This window comes from Dipodomys spectabilis, unplaced genomic scaffold (genome assembly GCF_019054845.1).
Source record: "Dipodomys spectabilis isolate Male_0828 unplaced genomic scaffold, ASM1905484v1 ptg000300l, whole genome shotgun sequence".
Classification (NCBI taxonomy): Eukaryota; Metazoa; Chordata; class Mammalia; order Rodentia; family Heteromyidae; genus Dipodomys; species Dipodomys spectabilis.
Genome location: NW_024870977.1, coordinates 1,953,232 through 1,957,180, shown reverse-complemented (window position 1 = coordinate 1,957,180; position 3,949 = coordinate 1,953,232). Strand labels below are relative to the sequence as shown.

At 35.6% G+C, this 3,949-nt stretch overlaps 1 non-coding gene across 1 annotated transcript; it reads right to left on the bottom strand.

Annotated features, from left to right (window-relative positions):
* Positions 1-1,196: 1,196 nt before the first annotated feature.
* Positions 1,197-1,303, bottom strand: LOC122127423. Its single transcript, XR_006151149.1, has one exon. It is a non-coding gene; the product is annotated as a U6 spliceosomal RNA (small nuclear RNA).
* Positions 1,304-3,949: the final 2,646 nt, after the last annotated feature.

The window sequence follows — 3,949 nt, the reverse complement described above, 5'->3', positions numbered from 1 at the left end:
AGGCCTAGCAAGGCCTTGAAGCCCTGATTTAAATTCTGAGCATTCCAATATACATGCATGGTGTTCTCATGCACGTGCGTGTATGCTTGTGCGCTGCCGCACTCACACACACACACATTTATTCAAATTACCTTCATATCAGTGTTCTGAATTAATTTCTTTGTTAACAATATTATATGTGTAAAATAGAGGAAATAAACTCTTCCATCTAAGAACATTTTTATATGTTTTTTTATGGTAATAATACTGTGCAGAGGGGTCACATTTACATGAACATGGAAACTAGTAAGTTTCCTAACAAGCATTGTTACCTCCTCCTTTATATTTCCCCTACCATCCCTTCCCTCCCACCTCCACAAGTACACTCCCCTCCCCCTTCCTTCCTCTGCCTAAATTGTAAAGTTCATTTTTCAACATAATGTCTTGTGCATCTCATTGTTACAATGGGTCAACCTGTATCGCTATTTGAGCATTTTTTTTCCCTTCCCCTCCCCAAATTAGAGAAGCATACATACAAGATGTAAGTGTACCAACTTCAAATACAGAGAAAACAGGGGTTATAGTGTGGGGAGAAATGTACAAAAAACAAAAAAAAATGACATCCCACATTATAAGTACGTTAGAAACAATAGCAAGAATCAAAAAACCACTTGTTTCCCTATCTTGGGGTTCAATTTCTTTAACATCATCTTATCTGGTTATATGCACATATCTTTTGAACTTTTCTGCTTATCCCAGACATACATTCGTTATTGAAAATAAGGGAAATCATGGGACCTATATTTCTTTGGACTTGGCTTACTTCACTCAATAAATTTTTTTCCAAGTCTTTCCATTTCCTAACAAATTGGGTGATGTCATTCTTTCTGATGGAGGCAAAGAATTCCATTGTGTATATATAACACATTTTCTTGATCCATTCATCTAATGGGGGCATCTGTGTTGGTTCCATATCTTAGCTATCGTAAATAATGTTGCAATAACCATAATTGTGCTGGTAGTTTTAGTATGGTCTTTTTTATGATCATTTGGATAAATCCCCAAAAGTAGGATTACTGTGTTATAGGGGAGTTTTATGTGGAGTCTTCTGAGGCACCTCCATACTGCTTTCCAAAGTAGTTGAACAAGTTTGCACTCCCACCAAGAATGCAGTACGGTTCCCTTGTGGCCACATACGTTTCAGCATCTGTTGCTGTAAAAATATGGAACGCTCCAAGACTTTGCATGTCATCCTTGCGCAGGGTGCATGCTAATCTTCTCTGTATCGTTCCAATGTTAGTGTATGTGATGCTAAATTGAGCACAGAACAGTTTTTATATATAAAGTATAATTTTTAATTGATTTTATTAAGCTAGGCAATTCAACAAAAAGTAAGTTCAAAAGAATTGTTGTGAAATTATAGAATCATGTATTTCTTACATAAGCACACATTTAAGAATAAAATCAAGATAGACATGCCAAAAACAAAATAATTCCAGATATTTGTAGTTCAAGAGATGTGTAGGAGGAGAAATTCAATTATTCTATACAAGGCACCTGTCAAAATTAACATTGCAGCAAGTGTTAAGGTTTGTTAAAAGTTTTGATGTTTTAAATATGCTTAATTTTGGGATTTTGCTTATATATGCCAAAAATAGGACTGTTTGGCAGGTATAAAACTTTTCTGTAAAGTATTTAAGATTTATGATAGCAGACATTAAGTACTTAGTATGTACATTTCAGAGTTTATGGAAACTTTATTAATGAGAAGTTGCAAAGTCTTTGTGTAAAGGAGCAGAGTGAAGAGTTAGACTTTAACTACACAGTTTCTGTTAAAACTTTAGTGATTCCTTACTTTATTTGTTAGCAAGGAATAAATGATGATATAAGCCATAATGTACACATGTATGTTACTATTCACACACATACATATTCTCATGTATACATGCACTCATGGAGAAAGACACATAATTACAGAAAACACAAGTTTCACCAGTTGTTGAATATGCCTTAAAAGGAATAATTGGAACAATATATGTTGAAGATGTATTTGTCCCTAAGAGTTCATTTTCCACTCTTCTTATCTCTTAAAACTGGTAGTTTTAGAGAGATTTGACTTTCAAAATGCAGTACAAGTGATAGCAAGTCACTTGGAAACCTCAGTAAGTATAAGTCATATGTGTCTCCCTGCTCCTCACGGAACGCTTACTCTTGTAGACATTCTTAACAACCAAAATAGCAGGAGAATACCCTGGTAAAGAGTAAAGTTATAAGGCTTTAAATGGCATACTTACTTGAGCTCTTTTTCCAACAACCAGCATGAATTCCTAGGCAGATGAGTGAGTCCTCAGAAAACTGGACTCTACATATACATTTAACTAACCCATGTGAAAATTCTTAGGTGAGAAATGCTGACTGAGGTCTTGCTGATTTCCTGCCGAAGAAAATAAGAAAAAAAGAAAGTATTTTTAATGTTTTAAAGTTTGAGAATAATTTGTAACCTGTCAATAAATGTGTAGAACACAAATACCAACTGACAAAAAAATGATGGCATTTCATTTATGTGCTCTTGGACTTGGGCAGAGATTTTAGATGTGTCTACACAAGTAGAATCAGCATAAATCAAGCCAGCATTTCTTCATTTAAGATATAAGGAAAGGATACTGGTTGACCCATTGTAACAATGAAATATACAAGACATTCTAACAGAGGATGGGTGAAGGGGGAGGTGGAGAGGTGTGAAGGGAAGGGATGGTAGGGGAAAAACAAAGGAGGGGGTAACAATGCTCAATAAGAAATGTACTCATTACCTTACTTATGTAAATGTAACCCCTCTGTACAGTATTTATAATAAAAATATATGTTAAAAAGATACAAGGAAAACTTCTGTACTTATATGAAGTTGTATTTGTCACTCAATATAAGTAAGGTATTGGTTTTAGGACCACAGGCTTATTACTTTGGATACTCAAAATCTCTACATGAACACAGTATATTATTTACATCAGAATCTGCAAACAATCTGGCGCAGTATAATTGTTATGAGAATTTTTACTACATTCCATATTTGTAATGAAAACTAAAAGTATATGCAATATAAACAGATACAAATTTTTTCAGATAAATTTTTTTTTATTTTTTTTTTATTGTGAAGCTACTATAGAGAGGGTTACAGTTACATGAGTGAGGTTATGAGTACACTTCCTCTTGAACATTGTTACCCCCTCCATTGTTTTCCCCCTACCATCCCCTCCCTCCCTCCCTTCCCCGAGGTTCTTTTTTTTATTTTATGGTGATTAAATGATTACATAATTTCAAAGTCACAAGTTCATTCTAACTTCCCTGGAGCAAATTGTCTACCACAGTCTGTAATATATAACAGTGTTCACATGTTATATACCATATTTGTGATCAGCAGCATGGGGATATTTAGTAGTGGTTCAACCAGATGAGCGGGAGTTCTTTGTTTCTTAAGTCCTGTTAGTTTTATCGTATCACCTAACCTTTTGGATTTAGCATCCACTTATAAGGGAGACCATGTACCGTTTGTCTCTTCGTTCTTGGCTTACCTCGCTCAACATGATTCCTTCTAGCTCCATCCATTTCCCTGCAAATGCCATTATTTTGTCATTTCTAATGGCTGCATAATATTCCATTGTGTATAGATACCACAATTTTTGGATCCATTCATCTGTGGTGGGGCATCTAGTTTGTTTCCATATCCTGGCTATTGCGAACAGTGCTGCAATAAACATGGAGGTGCACGTGTCCTTGTATATTGGTTCCTGTTGTTCAGGGTAGATGCCTAGAAGTGGTATGACTGGGTCGTAAGGGAGGTCAATCTTTAGCTTTCTAAGGACCCTCCAGACTGCTTTCCAAAGTGGTTGTATAAGTGTACATTGCCACCAGCAGTGTAACAGGGTTCCTCTTTCTCCACATCCCCTCCAGCATTTGTCGTTGGATGATTTGT